This window comes from Martes martes, assembly GCF_963455335.1.
Source record: "Martes martes genome assembly, chromosome: 15".
Classification (NCBI taxonomy): Eukaryota; Metazoa; Chordata; class Mammalia; order Carnivora; family Mustelidae; genus Martes; species Martes martes.
Genome location: NC_137903.1, coordinates 55769568 through 55787010, shown reverse-complemented (window position 1 = coordinate 55787010; position 17443 = coordinate 55769568). Strand labels below are relative to the sequence as shown.

Below are 17443 nucleotides of genomic sequence, written 5' to 3'. Positions count from 1 at the left end.
CCCGCCCAGCATGACTACCCCTTCGAGACCCAGCTGCGGTGGCAAGAATTCCCATCAGCCTTTGCTCTCCAGGCCCCCAAAGGTGCCTCCCGCATCAAGCCCAGTTATGACCACGGGGACGATGACCAGGACGGGGAAGCAAGACCCAGGAGCCACAAAACAGCCTGAGGAGACAGAAGGCGTCCACCTCTGCAGGACTAGGAAACATCCTGTCTGTCTAAATTCCAAGAACGTGGCCAAAGGAGAGATCATAACCACCTTTATTCTCCAAATTCTGGAGGAAATAGTTCTGCACAACATGGAAACTACTAGCTGCCAGAGTGGACTGAGGGGACTCCCGAGGGTGGCCTCCAGGCCCGGATCCACTCAGGGCTCCGAGAGGCGCCCTCGGGAGCGTCCTGCGGAAGCTGTGTGCTGAGGACACGGCCAGGAGCTCCGAGGAGGTGACCTGGCCACCGGTCCCCCTGGACACAGACACGGAGGGAACCCTTCCCCCACCAGGTGTGAAAAAGACCAAGGCTCCTCCGTCGGCAGAGGAGGACGAGCCGCGGGCTTCATCGGGGCAGGCAGCCAGCCACGGGGTCCGGCCGGGGCACCGGCACAAAGTGCACGGGGCACAGCAGCAGCGGCCACATCTTCTCGTGCTCCTTCAGCGCCTCGCTCAGGTGCTTTAGCTCCTCTGTCAGCTTCCCGATCTCTCGCCGCAGCACGGCGTTCTCCTGCTCCAAGCACTCATACTCCTGCACAGAGACACGGGGTGGGTGACGTGGTCGCTGCAGCCCCATTCCCTGCCGGGAGGCCGGCCTCCTCCCCGGGACAGCTCCCTCCGGAGCCGAGCCCCCTTCACCGCTCCTCTTGGCTTCCTGTTTCTCTCCCGCCACCAGGATGAAAGGTCCAAGAGGGCAGGCTGCGCTTTTTGAACCGGCCTGACTGAGATACCATTTACCTCAAACAGAATACACCTGTTTTACGGGTCTCGTGCAGTGAGCTTTGGTAAGGGTCAACGTGCATCAAGAGAACGTTCCGTCACTCCTGAAGTTGACCTTGTGGCCCTGTGCAGACTGCCTCCCCTCCCCCAACTGCTGAGCAGCTCTGTGAAGATCTCTGTTGGGGTCACCGCTGTGGGCCCAGCTCCTGGAACAGTGCCTGAAACACAATACACCTCTGCTGACCGCATGAGTAAATGAAGGAAAGTATCCCTTGCCTTGGCTCCGCCCCCAGCTCTCACCTCTGAAGTTTCCACGATAGCGGAGTTGGCAGAGGCTTACACCTGGAGGGGCTCATAGATACCCCTCAGCCCAACCCACACGATGTAGAAACCAGACATCCAACTTGGGCTGGGCACTCTTTTCTTCAAAGGACAGTCCCTGCCTTTTCTGAGCTGCTCTATTAGAAAGCTCCTCTTTGCACTGACACAAAAGCTCTCGCTCCTTCACACCCATCCATTGGGCTTGGTTCCACCTTATGGAACCACACAGAGTAAATTCAATACTTTTTCAACATCGCAGTTCTTGTAATATTAGGAGGCAGCCCCATACCACTTCCCCTTAGGTATTCCCTAAGCTCAACTGTCTCAGGTCTCCTGAGCTCCTTGGGTTTTAGGACTTCTGGTCCTTCTGTCCTCCTGGGGGTCATCCCAACACACACTCTCACCTGCCAGGATCTATCTGGCAAAGAGTCATTCCCAGAGTGATTCTGGGGATGGCGTGACCATGCACAGGGAGATGCACAGGGGTGGCCTGCCCCGGGGACGGACACAGGCCTGCAGCCACCTCACCCTGGGGACTCTCCCTGAGCTTGCAGAGAAGTGCAAGCTCCGTCTGCCTCTGCTGCTTCTCTGTCTATATTTGGACGATGACTGATGTTCTGAAGATTAAGGGTGGGCTCTACATCCACTTCTTCTGACTTTCACTGCGGTCACTTGGGCGTCTTCCAGCCTAGCAAAGTCTTTCTGAATCGTAACGGGTCAGCTCACGGATCACGATACTACACAGCTATAAGCTGTCCATTAACTTGATAGTTAGGTCTTCCTTCTCTTCCTCCGAGTCACTGGTAAGTTCTACAGTACTTGGCCAATGGCAGATAGAAATCATCTCGAAGATGAGAACCTTATTTAAATATTCTTTTTTAAGGATTTTATTTACCTATTTGATAGACAGAAATCACAAGTAGGCAGAGAGGCAGAAGCAGGCAGAGAGAGAGGGGGGAGGAAGCAGACTCCCTGCTGAGCAGAGAGCGTGACAACAGGGGGCTGGATCCCAGGACCCTGAGATCATGACCTGAGCTGAAAGCAGAGGCTTAAGGACTGAGCCACCCAGGTGCCCAACCGTATTTAAATCATGCTGCAATGTTGTTTACCGTGCTTTTCCTGACGTGGGGACCCTACCTTATTATTATCCACCACATCTTTTCTCTTACTAGTAAATTTTCAAAAATAACACTAAAAAAGTCTGATCTTTTTACAGGCCCCTAAAGCACATGCAAATTCTCAACTCTGGCCCTTTGCTAATGCTGTTCTCTTCCACTGGAGTACGTTCCTCCATTCCTGTGTGAGCCCAGCTCAAGCCCACCACCTCCAGGAAGGCTTCCCGGATCACAGCACCTCATGGAACCACAACCCTCATCATGTGTTCTAGTCAATCTCATATCACATTCAATCTTACTTATACTAAATAGGATCGCTTCCCAAAGATCAGAAATGTATAGCTCCTAGGAGCCTCTGCTACCCTCTCCTATAGCTGCGCCTGATGGGCCACCGCCCAGTGACTCCTCTGCCTCCTTCTCGCACTGGCTTCCTTCCCTCCCCACCTCTAGGCACCAGAGGTGCTGCACACAGAGGCCGTCTGAGCCTTCCCTAGGCAGGCCCTCAGGGTGGTCTGGAATATGCTCCACCCCCGCCCCGCAGGCTGTCCCAGGTCAGGCCGGCTTCATTAGCCCATGGGCCCCCTTCCGCCTTCAGCCCTGCTGCCGGCCCCACTCCTCACGCTTTCCTCGGGCCTCTCAGAAGCTCGAGTCCTAGAGCCCGAGTTCCATCTACAATGTGGCAACAAGCCCTCCATGGGCCAGGGGAGGCGGTGGATGGGAAGACAGTCATCTCGGGAAGGCTGCCTGCAGCCGCAGGACGACGGGCTGCAGCTCTGTGGAGCGTGTGTATACACACACATGCACACACGCACATACACACACACACAACTAGACACACACACACACACACACACACACACACACACACACACACACACAAATTAGACGTGCTCCTCACCTCCCAGTAAAATGGAGAATAGATGTGAATGGTTCCGATGAGCAAACATTTTAACTAGATTCCAAAAAACAGGAAAGTCTTTGCTGTGGCAGAATATCCCATTTCTGTAGTAGCTTGTTTGCTGGTTGAGTTTTGTGGCAGGATGCCCCGAGCTCCCGAGCCTTATCTCTGGAAGCCAGGAGGGGCCACGCTGCCTAATGTCTTCCTGAAGTAACACTGCTTCCCCCAAACCCCAGCCCATCAAGGTCCCCCATTTGCCTTCTCTGTGGGGACTTTCTCTTCTGCGATTTGACTTTTACTCATCAACCTGCTAAGGGACTTTCATGGAGCCGAGGGAATAAAAAGGAGAGAAGAAGTCAAGATCTTCTGGTGAGACCAAACAACAAAATAAAAGGAGGAGGGGCACCTGGGTGGCTCCGTGGGTTAAGCCTCTGCCTTCGGCTCAGGTCATGATCCCAGGGTCCTGGGATCGAGCCCCGCATCGGGCTCTCTGCTCAGCAGGGAGCCGGCTTCTCCCTCTCTCTCTGCCTGCCTCTCTGCCTACTTGTGATCTCTGTCAAATAAATAAAAATCTTTTAAAATAAATAATAAAAGGAGGAGCTGGGGCGAGTGGAGAGGAGGTGAGAGGAAGTGGGGGTGAAGGGGGAGTAAGACCCACTTCACACCGAGGAGAAGGTACCCGACTTCACAAACGTAAAAAAAAATCTTACAGTGCGCAGAGGCCCCCCGACCCCAACAGGGAATTAGCTGGCCCCAAATGTCAACAGTGTCGAATTCAAGAAAACCTGGTCTGGGCATCTAAGGGAGGTTGGCTGGGGACCGAGGGACTGTCTGGGGGTATCCAGGGTCCAGGACGAAAAACTGGCAAATGAGCTAATGTGGGTCCCGGGGCCAGAGGTGACAGTGAAGGCAGAAAGGAAATGAGGTTTGGAAAAGGCCATCAGAAGGGCACAGCCACACACAGACCCCATTTCACAAGCGAAGAAAGCGAAACTCTGAGAGCCACCATGACTTTTCCAAGGTCGTGCAGGCTTGGAACCTGACTTCAAGGTCAACTGCAGCCCTTGAGCAAGGAAGTAATTCTGCTTTCACTTGGCAGTGCCTGGCCCCAAATTTCCCCGTGGTGGTTACCAGCAGTAAAGGGCTGTGAGTGCTCAGGATTTTACAATAAAGCCTATTCCCCAGCCCCACCCTGACCTTCCCAGCAGACAAATTGTGTCATCAGGGAGGCCTGTACAAATGGGTGTCATCATCAGTTTCTGAACCAAGGGGGGACGACTGGAAGCATTCTCTTAGAACAGGCAACAGCTGAAGAAGCCGTGACAACACAGACCACAACCGAATTGCCCAAGACATCTGTCAGTTGGTGACATTTGGGGTTCCTGAGGATGGCATCCCTGCCTTCCTTTTCTGACTCAACGTTCTTTCTCAGTCTTCACCTGGGGCTGCCTGGCTCGAACCAGTCGGACCCACTTCTGAGACACGGTTCTGCCTGCTGCAGAGCTGCACTGTTCACGCACGTCCTTATTTGTGGACGTGGACTGAGGCGTGTGCCCAACGTTCAGAGACGAACAGGGACTGAAATCCCCCTGAGAGGTGTCAGTGCCTCGACAGGATGATTCGAAAAGCCATGGTGAGCGCAGAGGTGCAGACACACACAGGCGTTAGGAACAGCTTCTCGGCACCACACTCGGGCTTCCAGCAACCATCTCCCCGAGGGGAAGACTCAGACTGAAGAGTGACCCCAGCCTCCCTCTGGCAGGGCCTGCTCAGGCTCTCCCGGCCCTGCCCTCCGGGGAGGTGGAGAACTAGGAGCCGGGGGAGGTAGCCCAGAGGCTTCTAGAAGCTGCTCCTGGAGGAGGTTTCTCAGGGTGCTGGAGGGAAGGGGGACTCAAGGTGAGTGAATGAGGCGGGCAGCAGAGAAAGGTGGGGATTCTAACCAAGCTCCAGATGGTCCCCTTCGTGGTACTCAAGGAAGGCAAATAAAGACCTTGAGTTCCTCTGAGAGATGCACCCATGTCACCCCACAGGATGGGATGGAGAAAGGACTGAGTACAGCCCTTCTCACGGCCGAAGCTCCCCAGGGAGTGGCGGTGGCCCTGGCTACCAGGTGGCAGCTTTCTGGACCCTTTAGTGTCTCTGAGACAGAGGGACTGATCCCATGTTTGAGGTTTCTGAGAACTGTGTCTGGTTCCCACGTGCCCCATCCTTGACGGGGCCTGGAGCCCGAGGAGGCCTGACGGGCTTTTCTGCCATGATCCAGAGCAGTGTGCTAGGTGCTCTGCCCACAACTCACTTCCTGGAGCCACTAAAACAATTCTGCACCACATTTTTAAACCAGACACCCCACCCTCAACATACAGATTTTTTTTTCAAAGTTTAAGAAAATACTCCTTTTTTTAAACTATATTTACTTTTTTTTTTCTGTGTTGGCCCCACAGAACAAAGATCCCCATAACTGGGATGCCCTCCCTGGAAGGAGGTAAGGAATTACCGGCAAAGCTATGATTCATGTGCTACCCTTTCACCCAGAGATGACGTTCCTCTTCTACAGCAGGACTGGGATGTAGTTCCATTTTCCTGAGCTGGCCACCTGCTCCCCCACTGCCCCTTGTGACCAATAACAGTAGTATGTAGCTAGTGACAGTAAAGATGGGGGCTATAGCTTTGGGGTCTGTATATGAATGGACCCACTGTCCTGGCCTCCTGGACACTGAGTTTCTCAACAAGACTGGCCTCGATGAGGTGATCTGCAGGTGATGGGTCAGCAGGATCTACTCTTCCTGCTCTACAGAAGCAGAGAAGGGAGTTTTCTCCCATGGAGGGAATGGGTTTCCGATCAACTAGCCCCATTTCCCACAACAGCACCTGCCATATCTGATCATGTGACATGGCATGTACACCGCAGAAGAAGCTAGGAACCCTACCCTTAGAACCCTAGGTTCTAAGAGGGATCAGGCAGGAGTAAATGTACCACCCTAACTTTCCCAGGCACCTGGCTCATTTGGGCATCAAATCCAACAATGACAGATACGGAGAGAAACCGTCTTCTTTGACCCTGTAGGATTTATGCTACCTTCTGAGGTAGGCTGAATAAGGGCCTCCCAAAGATGTCCCAAAGACGTCTACATCCAACCTCTGGAACCTGTGAATATGTGAACTTATGTGGTTTAAAAAAAAAAAAAAGAAGAAGAAGACCTTGCCGACGTGATTAAGAATCTGAACGTGGGGGAGATTATCCTGGATTATGCAGGTGGATCCAATGTAATCGTAAGGATCTTAGTGAAAGAAAAAGTCAAGAGTCAGAGGAGATGTGACAATGAAACAGTGTCAGAGTAATGCAGCATGAAAAAGACTTAACTAGCCAGTGCTGGCTTTGAAGATGGGAGAGGACCACAAGCCAGGGAACACAGAAGTTTCTAGAAGCCAGAAAAGACAAGGAAATGGATTCTTCTCCGGACCCCCTGGAAAGAATGCAGCCCTCTTGACACCTTGAGTTTAGCCCCGTTGAGTCCCATTCCAGATGGCTGACTTCCAAAACTGTAAGATAATAAATCTGTGTTGTTTTAAGCCACCAAATTTGTCGTAATTTATTACAGAGTCCATAAGAAATGAATATACTTTCCTGAAAACATACTCCTATGCTTTCAAAAATAGGAAGGAGATCTTATTCCTCTCTTTGTGACCTAGCATCAAGGCCTTGTCCATGGTAGTGCTAACAAATATTTGTGGAATGAATCTACCCGCTCTAGCTCTGTGGAAGGTCTTATCGTCATTTAGCCACCACAACACACATAATCACTTGGGACTTACGATTGAGTGTCCCCTAGTGTTTCCTTATATTAATGCACCTAGCTGGGACCAGAAGCTTCTTGAGGGTAAGGGCCCTGGCTGTCTAGCTGGCACACAGGGTCTGAACGCAGGGCCATGTCCTAACTGGCCCACAATCTATTCATCTATAGATGAATAATCTGGTACCAGAGGGTACCAGATTACCCTCTGGGGTAATCTGGTAACATGAGGCTAGAACCAGGACTGCTTCAAACGCAAGGGGGGAAGAAGAAAGGAGACAAAGGACATTCCAGCTCCTCTGTGGGAAGTTTACAGGACCAATTCAGGCTGGGAAGGATCTCCTCTGACCCTATCTCCTTTTAGGGCCCAGCCTTCCTGCTTCCAGGAAAGAGTCTGATATTCGTAATTTATGCCCACTGTGAATTTCGATCATTGGTTGCCTCCCCCGGAGTATGTATATCCTAAACCTGTTATCAGTTTACCGTGACAGGCTTTTCAGAGATTGTTTTTCCCCTCATAATACCTCGGTATCTGCTATGTTGTCAATGCCCCCAGACCCCTCTTGCTAAGACCAGCTGTGACAAGACAGCAGGCAGGGAAGGGCTAAATTAAAATCCTCAGTGATTTACACCAACCTTGTCTAAAGATGAGCGTTCAGAATTATCACCAGTTCTTTGCACAGACACTTGGATACCTTTGAGGCCAGTGCCTGATATGGGGCAGTTCCCATGTTCTGTCTGTGAGATTATGTGGGATTATGCATAAGGGTAGAGGAAAATGGGAAAGTTTAGGGTAAATCCCAGGTTCCTGACGTGGATGATGAGAAAACTGGTGAGCTCCACTAACTTCACTTGAAGACAGGAGGAGAAGAGAGTGTCTCAGGGTAAACACACATATCAGAGCCGTGTTGCATCCAGGCAGCCTGCAGCCCACCCATCTGAGGACATCTAAGCAGACACTGGAGATAGGGGGTCGGGGGGCCTCCAACTGAGGTCTTGCCTGGAGTAGTCAACGTAGGGAGCTAATGCTGCGAGAACAGATGAATAGATCGTATCTTCAGGGTGGGAAGGAGAAAGGGCAGCGTCCGAAAGCCTGGTCAACACCAAAACTTAAGAGAACTGACAGAGGAAGAGAAGGTAGCAAAGAAACGGAGAAGAAAGGTGGTTAGGAAGGTCCAGTGGGAAATGCGGTCTTTTAGAAGCTGAAGACCTTGAAAGAAGGTCTCAGGAAAGGGGGAAGGTCAATGGTGTGAAATGTTCAGCAAGGTCAGCAAGGTCACAGTCGATGAGTCTAAAAGAAGTCCCCGATCAGGTAGTGCCAAGGCACTAGGGGTCCCCGCGGGAGCAGCTTCTGCGGAAAGGATGTGTGTGCGCACGCGCACGTGGCCTGCGTACGGTCACGTGCATGCGTGCGTGTGCGTGCATGCGTGCGTGCGTGCGTGCTGGGTGGGGCGGGGCGGGGCGGCAGAAACGCCAGCACAGAAGACTGGGAAATAAATGGCACTGAGCGTATGGAGACAGCAGGTCTCTCTGGGAGGAGCAGGGAGGGGAGGAAGGAAAGAAAACAAATGGGGCTTGAAAAGGAATTGGGATCGAGAGGAGGTTTTGTTTCGTTTTGTTTCGTTTTGTTCTGATTTATAATGAAAGGAACTTGAGAGAGGAACCCCCAGCTGGTGAGGGATAAAGATGTCCGTGAAGGATCGGAAAACTGGGCTGGAAGGATGCAGTGACATGAGACGTACGTGTCCAAATTGGTGGTGACCAGGACGTGACCTTGGGGCCACCACCACAGCTCCTTTCCGTGGCCCTAATGTGGCTCTGCCCCAACCACAGGCTCACCTCGTGGAGTCTGTCAGCCTTCTGGGTCTGCTTCTTCCGACTTCTCTGAGCAGCAACTCAGTTTTTTTCTCTCCTTCGGACCTTCCGGTCATCATTGTCTGGGCTCTGGGGCGGAAATGTGTGGTTAGGTGCGCTGTTGGGGCGCCTTGCTTCGACCTCCACTGCCCTGTCCCTTTCCTCAGCATCACTTCACCATTTTATTTGCAGTCCTGGCAATGCTTGTTGCTACATGGGTGGGACAGCCCTAGCCCCTTGTTCAGCCTTGTGCCCTGGCTGAGTTTAGCTGCTCATTCCATGACCCCCCTGAGAAATGTGTGGTGAGACTGCCATTTAAAAGATGAGGATAAGAAACTCAGAGGGGCTAAGGAACTTGCTCCAGGTATCACAGCTAGACGTGGGGAAATGGGAAGTGGAACTCAGGTCTGTTGGACTCCAAACCAACGTTCATAAACTTCTACCCCACAGGGTGTGTGCCTGGAAGAGGTGCGGTGTCAATGTGCATCCGAGAACAGGGAAGGCAGAAGGCATGTGCTATCTGGAACTCGCTGTGTGGCAGGCCTTACCCCACCACAAACAAACAGGTACTTTTGATACTGCATGCACATTTTACACTGACAACTAACTGCAACCACACAATTCTACCAACACACCAAATGATCTCAGACACTTCATTTGAACAATGCTCGATGGACATTTTCACAGGTCAGAGTGAATCAGAAAGCAAACTCATGATGTGTCTTGAAAGCTCTCAGCTCTATATGAGATACAACCACACCTAGTTGAATCCTTCAAGAGTTATCCTGAAACAGGCAGGATAAAATATATATATATATATATATACACACATATATATATGTATATATATACATATATATGTGTGTGTATATATATACATACCTACCAAGATGAAAAACATTTCACTTACAGAAAAAACATGGAGAAGTAGAGAGTATTTGCTTTCTGGAACCCTGTGAGAAGGTACCAAAGGGCGGGGATGTGGTATGCTACCTTTAAACAGTTTAAAAGCCAAGAGGTTAGTGGGATACAAACACAGGAAAGCTACTCAGTTATTAACATTAGTGGAGAGCAAATATTGATAATGTAAGTTAATGGGTAATTTCAGTTATTTTATCTGGTTTTGTATTCCAAATGGGAGAGACACTTCTCCCCCAACTCTGGTGAGTAAAGAATTTTCAGTATACAGAAGAATATAAGCCTATAGAAGGAGACAGATAACATATTATAAATAATATAACAAATAGATGTGGTCTGGAAGTAGTGCTTAAGGGAACAGGCACAAGGTGTTAAAATGTAGCTTTTCAGAGGCAAAGAAGTCTTGGTTAACATAACCAGGACACCACAGGGGCAAAATGTGGTTTACAGGACAGAACTCTAGCTATAGAAATATATAGCCACTGGTTTTGTCTCTTACTGTCAATACAGCTTGGGGGAAATGGCTTAAATTCTCTGAATGTTCAGTTTTCTCATTTATCCTAAGTGTGAGAGATTCATTCTCTCAGCAAGTATTAACTGAGTACCTGCCATGTGCCAGGCACTGTTTTAGGCACTAAGATGCATGCCCGGAACAACCGATTGGTAATGACTGCATAAATCATTCCAACAGCCTAATGCTTGGGACTAGCATACGGATAAGATGAGATTTTAACCTAAAGCTCCCAGCACATGGTATGCCCTTAATAACCTAAGGAGGCTACTATTATATAGTAATAGGTTACTACTATTACAGTAACCTGTGGAGGTTGCCATTTTTCGAGTCTCCTGTAGTGCTTGTCTCCAAATCATGCCTTCTTCTTCACAATTAAAAAGTCATAGGACCCAAGGAAGCAACCTGCATCCTGTCCTCTGGGAGCAAGACACTCTAACCTGGATGTAATCACCTATCCATATGGTCACAGCTGAGAACCCAGCAGTAACATTGAATCAAAACAGAAAGAGAGGAGCCAAGTGTTAAGATAATCATAAATTATTAACCATATCTTAATTAGTCATAAAAATTTCGAGAGGTTATTACTATATTCATTCTACAGGTGAGGAAATTGAGGTTCAAAGAAGTTAAATAAAATGCTCAAGGCCACTCAACCTGTGTGTGGTTAAACCGAGGTCCAAACTCAGAAATGTGTGACTCTCTAGCATCACCTGATGACACTATGTGCCAGGCATCGAATTGGGAAGGGGAGGAGGGGGGACATAATGATGAAGACTCCCTCCAGAGCAACCCAGTGGGAAGTTCTCTGATTGCCATCCCCGCGGGCAACTTTATCTGTTTCCTGAGTAGGCAGTTGTACATGTTGCCAGTGACAGCACAGAGGGCTGAAGGCGGGCCAAGGGGTTTCCACCAGCAGAGGGACTGGAGTTCTCCCTCTGCGGGGCCCCCACCCCGCACCCTTAGGCTGATGGGTCGCGAGTTCCCCATTCGGAGGGTAGATGTTGGGAGTGCCTGGACACGAGCTGCCCCTTCGGGCCGAATTTCCCCTCTGCACACACTGGCGCCTGCGAAGGGCCACGCGCGCCGGGGGTGGGGTGGCAGCGGGCGCCAGCGCGAGGATGGCGACGCCGGGACAGCGCGGATCCCACGCGCGGAGAAGCGTGGACTGTGCCCGGTCGTCTGCGCCCTGCGGCCTCTCCGCTTCCCGGGGCGCAGGAGCCCGGTCACCGTTCCGGAGGCGGCGGGCACTGTGCGTGAGTTGGGGACCACCGGGCAGAAGCGCCCGCGGGATTCCTGCCCCGCGACCCCACTCCTGCCGGTCTCTGGCTCCCGCAGCGCCCTTCACCCCAGCACTCAGAGTTCACCACCCCGGAGCCCCAGACCCACCTCCTCGTGCCCCTCGGCCCTCCCATCCCCGCACGCCCGCCGGCCTCCCTGAGCCTCTAGTCCACTACCTGCGGCTGCGGCTGGTTCCCAGGCGCCCCGACGCTCCTCTGCAGGACGCTGCCGGCCGCCAGGAGCACTTGCGACATGCCGGGCGCTCCTCGGGCCCGGCCCGCCGCGCCTTGCACGCGGGGCGCTGCCTGTCGGCACTCTCGGGTCACCCGCATTCTCGCGGCCCCGCACCTGCCGCCCTCCGTCCCCCCCCCCCCCTGGGCTTTCCGCTCTCCCGGCGCCTGCGGCCGCCTCGCTGCCCGGGTTTCCCTTCCCCGGCCCCGGCCCGCCCGCTGGCGCATCCTGAGTCTGCCCGCCCCTCCCCTCACTCCCGCCCCGTTTCCTCCTCTCCCCGCCCTCTCGCCGCACCTCGGGGTGCCAAATCCCACCCCTGTCGCGGCTTTCCGCTGGGTCCCTGCGCTTCGTGGAAGTCACGTGGCGGCTCCGGAACCCGGGAGGGAACGCGAAGCCCCACTCACGAGAAGGGACGCTGGGGCCCGAGGGGTCAGGGAGACGCAGCGCAGCCTTTAGGGTCCTTCGAACGCTCTTGGGGAACTCAGGCTGAGAAACACAAGTGGGTGGCTTGGACGGGAAGGGGGCTGTTTCCAGGTCCCATCTCGGCATCTTCCTGTGCGCCCGGGGCCCCGCCTTTCCCTAGCGCAGGGGTCAGTGTTTCGGGACTTTCTTCGGGGCGATCGGTCGCCCAGGCTCCATTCTCACTCCTTCCTTGACCCGCGGCTCCTCTGCCCGCGAGGCGCAGGCCAGGAGCTGGCAGCCAGCGTTGCCGAGTCCCAGTGCCCACCCTGAGAGCCGCGGCATCCCAGGGCCTGTCTGCGGGGGCACGTGCCCTTCTTTCCACGGACGCCGCGGGGCTGTGGGGGAGAGCGAGACGGGGCGGCCCCGAGGGTGAATTCCCTCCGTATGGGGTGGGGAAGAGGAGGTCGTCCTGAGAGCGAATCTACCAGGGTGGAAGTCACTCTCGACCTGGTCTGAACCTCAGATGCTTTTTCCTTTAGGTTAAAGCGCCAGGTGCTCTGCCCACAAGTTAAAATGCAAGCCTTAATGCCAAGCTGGGGACAGGGTAGAGGTATGGGCGCTTTCCCCTCCACCTGCCTGCCAGTGAAAAGATACAAAGTCAAACAGTATCGTACTTGGGCCCACCGAAGAGAAAAACGAGCGGTTTCGGGTTTGTGGTCTGCTTACTGCGAGCCCCAGGAAAGAAAGATAACCGCGAATGTACATGGGCGGGTGGGAACCAGCGCCAGGAGGTCGGACATGCCTTCAGACTGTGGTTGCTTCAGTGTTGAGGCTCCTGGGCAGCAGCAGGGGATGGGGGCGGGCGCTTGGGGCTCTCAGGCCAGCGCACGTGGCTCTCTGCCAGGATTGAATATCCTGGCAACAGCTTTGAGATGCAGCTTGAGTGAACTTGGTTGCCTGGCCTGGAGCCAGGAAATAAGCAGAGGATCTTGTCTCTGGGATCAGGGGATTCCAGCGACCCAACAGAAGGCTGAGGTGCAAGGCGGCTGGGAGGACTGAGGGTGGGAGCAGCCCTTTTCAGGGACAGTGCCTTACCCTTATACCATCAGGGCTACACAGGAGCCATCTCTACGCTAAGTTATCCGCCTCGATTTATTTTCTCATCTTCCGTTTATCCTTTTCCCATGCTACATCACTCACCGTTGCCCCGGAGCTATTACTTTTGCAAACCACACAGGTACACAGCCTTCCTAGTACAGCGCTACACACACACACACACACACACACACACACGCAGTAAATTCATTGTAGTACATTGGCTGAGAGCCTTCAATTCCTGGAAACATAAGGACTCTAGCAAGATAGGAAAACCTCTGGGTCAAGTGGTCTTGAATTTTCAGAAGTGCTTTCGTTCTCCAGTGCTGCTTAGGAAGGAAAGGGTAAGGTGTAAGCACAGCGGACATTTAGGTGCTGTCCCATCCTACGTTCTGGGTATTGCCAATCTCCTGTTCCCACGGAGCCACACCACACCCGAAGTCCTCTGGGGCTGTACCTTCTACCTCGCTCCCCACAGAGCGTTGATCCATGTCCCAGCACATGAGAACTCTTCGTATAGGCATAGGCCTTGTGTCTCCTCAAATATATTTAAAGGAGGACTCTGGGTTAACTAGTGAGCATTTAAGGAACAGGTCAATTTGACCTATTACACATCAAAATGAATGGATTAAATAATTAGATACAGAAAGTAAGACCAGGGAGATAAAACAGAATTAAATTATTTACTAAGGCCCTGGGATTAAGAATCCTGGAGAGAATTTTCTAAGACCACATGTGACAGGAGATACCACATCAGAAAGATCTGAACTGTACAAGAATGCTAAAGTGCTTTAGATGTGAGCATGTCCAGAAATGACAAAGACAGGGAGAAAAAATATTCGCAATAGCTATGATAAAGAGTTCAAATTTCTACATTTTTAAAACCCATCAAAAGGAATAAGAACAATATTGAGACAGCCTCTCGAAAGTAAACTGCACAAAGGACATGAATTGGCATTTCCCAACAGAGAACATAATCAAGAAAAATATCTATAGAAAGATATGTATATTAGCATGAGAAACATTTAAAAATATTAAATTAGCAAAATAAAAAGTATCCATTGTTGGTGAGAGTGTGAAATTGCTGCTTTCATTGGCATTGTTGAAAATTGGTACAAACTTACTGGAAGGCAAATTTATTGCCACTTTTAAGAACCATGCAATAATCATCGCTTTTGACTTCATTTTCCTTAGGAAAGTTCTAGAAAATCATCAGAGGAAGATCACTGTAAATACTAGAGAAAAAACTATTATATGCAATGAAATCTCATAATAATATTTTTTTTTAAAGATTTATTTTATTTATTTGACAGAGAGAGATCACAAGTAAGCAGAGAGGCAGGCAAAGAGAGAGAGGGAGGGAAGCAGGCTTCCTGCTGAGCAGAGAGCCCGATATGGGACTCGATCCCAGGACCCTGAGATCATGACCTGAGCCGAAGGCAGCGGCTTAACCCACTGAGCCACCCAGGCGCCCCTCATAATAATATTTTTAAGAGTAAAAAATTGTAAGCAACATAAATGTCCAATTGTAGGAGAATGGCTGATTAAAATATTTTTAGTCATGGGATAGAACAGTATGCATCTTTAAAATTACAAGCATGCAGACAGATTTGCCACGTGGAAGATTTATTGGATATAAGGTAAAGTGAGAAAGAAAATCATGTTACAAGAAGTACAAGCATAACATGTATAAAATGCATGTGTAACAGGGGCACCTGAGTGGCTCAGTGGGTTAAGCCTCTGCCTTCGGCTCAGGTCATGATCCCAGGGTCCTGGGATCGAGCCCCACATCGGGCTCTCTGCTCGGCGGGGACCCTGCTTCTCCCCTCTCTCTCTGCCTACTCTGTCAAATAAATAAAATCTTAAAAAAAAATGCATGCGTAACACTACTGTACTGTATGCTTAAAAATGGTTAGGATGGTAAATTTTATGCTGTGTTTTTTTTTTCTTACCACAAAGACAAAATGTATGCATATGAGAAAAAAATGGAAGAGCATATAACCAAGTGGTAGCTTTTCTGCTGTGGTGGTGGGATTATAAGTAATTCTCCTTCCCCCTCCCCTTTTTTAAAAAAACGTTCAGAGAACATTTTATTATGTTAACATCTTCAAACATCTTATATTTACAAGCACTAACTATTGCTTTCGCTGTTCACACCAGAATGCCAACATCTCTTTGACCAAGGGGAGGCTCTAGTAACAGCCTATTTTCTTGCTTTTCTGTGATTTCTGATTCATTTTATTCTACGTCAAAAGGAGAAAAAAAACAGTGAAAATGAAGAAAAGATTAACAAGAACAGACATTTCGAGTGTCTTCTTTTCTTCTTTTGCCTTTCCTTTGTATCCATAGTTTTTCTTTTGAACAGGCGAGGGGGGAGAAATTACTTGGTTTGGCAATTTCCTATTCCTACCGCAATGACCCTGGATTACATCTCGAGGGATGGGGGAGGAGGTGAAGGAGATTTATAGCTCAGTGATCAAATCCTCTGGAGATTCACTTCATAAGATGACAGTTCTTCATAAAAACAAGTTGCTGAAATGCTAGAAAACCCTGTCACTACTCACCCTCTTTTAGGGAAACTGGCTTTCTAGTAACTCTGTGTCCCCTGCTGTTTCTCAGAAGGTGGTCCTGTGAGGTCATGGTGGGGCTAGAGAAAGGAAAGTTGAAGGCAGAGACCCCCATGTTTACCAGAAGTGAGTCAGACAATGGACAAAGCAAAGATCCACAGCTCAGGGAGTCAAATTCTAGGGAAGGGAAACAAACAATAAACATATACGGTATTTAGAGGGGGAAAATGTAACATTTAGATGGTGGTATGTTCTATGGGGAAATATAGAGGAGGGATGAGAAATAGGGCACAGTGAAGGGAGACCAAGCAAAGTTCTCCTGAAGGAGGTGACAGAGTGGGGGCCATGTGAATAACTGGGTGGGGGCGGTCCAGGTGGCCCAGGTGGCCCATGAACAGCAAATGCAAGAGCCCCTTGGAAACATGCCTGACCATTCTAGAAACTAGAGGACCCTGAAGTGAGGTGAGGCCAAAGGTGAGGCCAGAAAGGCAAAGGGGCAGGCTTTTACTCGAAGCGAGATAAGAAAATATTGGACTTTTGAACAGAGGTGTGACATGATCTAAGGTTATATAGGATCCCTTTGATCTAGGTGTTAAAAACAGTCCCACAGGGTTAAGGAAGAAACAAGAGGTGATGGCAATAATCCAGGAGAGCGGGGATGAGGGCTTGGAAGATGCTGAAAGCAATGGGGGCTAAGACCCATGTGCCAGGAAGTCATTGTCTGTAGACTTAATGGTTCTTCACTTGGGTAGGCCCCTCTCAAGATCCAGAGGGGGCCTAGCAATGTGTCTATATGGTGATAGGCTGTAATAAGATTTGCAAAAGTGGGCTATTTCAACTATAAATGCTTAAGACCACTGTTTCTTTTCACCCCAAACTCCCCTCACTCCCTTTATGTCTGGTGGTGTTGAACCGGCTATGGGCATCTGGGGGACTTTGCCAAGGAAGGTTCATCAGAGCTGTACTTCTGTATTGGGTTATATGTATGTGGTTTGTAGTCACTTCTGTCTAGAATCACATTATTGCTAATTGTATGGCTGCCAGGAATATCCCTACTGAACCCCATGCTAACTCACCTGAGGAGGTTCTTTGTACTGAGAAATGAACATTTTCACACAGCACCGAACCAATGGCCCCAGAAGCAATTCTCTGAAAATTCTCCAGATCATCGCACATGCAAAATTATAAGCAGAGGGTTGAGTACTTGTGTATGTCTAGTCAAAAAGCATCCTCTCTTGCCAGGAATAACATCAACAATACAGCTTATATGATTATAAGTATACCTTAAGTGGTTTTTTCTTTGCTAGGTGGTATATTTTGTAAAGCTTGATGATAATATTTTAATTGCTGTTCAGAAATGTGTTCTGGAATATTTTCAATAGAAGTTAGAAAATACGGACTCCTGATTGGTTCGTATTTGAAGGACACTATCTTTTATCTTTGCTAAGTTTATTTATGTATTAAACAGAGAAAAAATGTATAAAATTAATGACGTGTAAAAAAGCGGTGAAGATAAGCAATTAAAACCAAT

At 50.1% G+C, this 17443-nt stretch overlaps 1 pseudogene across 1 annotated transcript; it reads right to left on the bottom strand.

The window, feature by feature from the left end:
* Positions 1-248: 248 nt before the first annotated feature.
* On the bottom strand, positions 249-11898 carry LOC308356158 (basic leucine zipper transcriptional factor ATF-like 3; annotated as a pseudogene). The gene is made up of 3 exons (XR_013968492.1): positions 11794-11898; positions 8893-8997; positions 249-740 (listed from the first exon to the last, which is right to left on the bottom strand). The product of XR_013968492.1 is annotated as a basic leucine zipper transcriptional factor ATF-like 3 (transcript).
* Positions 11899-17443: the final 5545 nt, after the last annotated feature.